This window comes from Tubulanus polymorphus, chromosome 8 (assembly GCF_964204645.1).
Source record: "Tubulanus polymorphus chromosome 8, tnTubPoly1.2, whole genome shotgun sequence".
Taxonomy (NCBI): domain Eukaryota; kingdom Metazoa; phylum Nemertea; class Palaeonemertea; order Tubulaniformes; family Tubulanidae; genus Tubulanus; species Tubulanus polymorphus.
The window spans coordinates 16,506,915-16,507,785 of NC_134032.1; positions in this window are offsets into that span (position 1 = coordinate 16,506,915).

An 871-nucleotide genomic window follows, 5' to 3' on the forward strand; every position below is an offset into this window, starting at 1 on the left:
CTGTTGATAATGTTTCTGATCATCATCAAAGAACTAAATCGTTTACACGTGGCTCAACTCGCTACTGATGGTCACACCTTCACAAATCCCACATAAATTCTCTAATCTCACAAACATTCTCTAATCTCACAAACATTCTCTAATCTCACAAACATTCTCTAATCTCACAAACATTCTCTAATCTCACAAACATTCTCTAATCTCACAAACATTCTCTAATCTCACAAACATTCTCTAATCTCACAAAAATTCTCTAATCTCACAAACATTCTCTAATCGGTCTGCAGCCGCTGACTCACACCTGCCCACTGCTTGACTCGTACCTATTTGTGCCAAATATATAATTTTCTTGATCACAATATTAGCTACATGTTCATTCTGGTCAGGTGGTACCGTCACGTGGTTGTCGTGGCGCTCTATCTTCAAAATAAACTGTGAATGTGAGTTGTTGTCGATAAAAAGGTCTGTTCGTTGATTCTGTAGATTCCGCTGATTCTATGAGCTCATACTCAGTTTATACGGTCTTCATGTAAATTAATTGTATCGGGACAAGATACCGGTCTCACGGCGCCGCAGTACGCATGCGCCGCGCAAATACTCAAAGGAGATTTTGAGCGGAAAGAAAATTATGTGAATTAGTTTCGAGAAGGCGAAACAAGAATCACTGAGTAGAGAGAGAGAGGGAGAGAGGGAGAGAGAGTACTGTTTCTATCTATCTGTATCTCTGATGTTAATCGTCGTTTTGTTTCATTATTTAGGTTGACTCGTCGACTGAATCGGATCAGTCAGTCAGTCAGTCAGCTAGTCAGCTAGTCAGTGAGCTAGTCAGTCAGTCAGTGAGTCAGCCAGCTGTGTCAGATTATATCCTAAT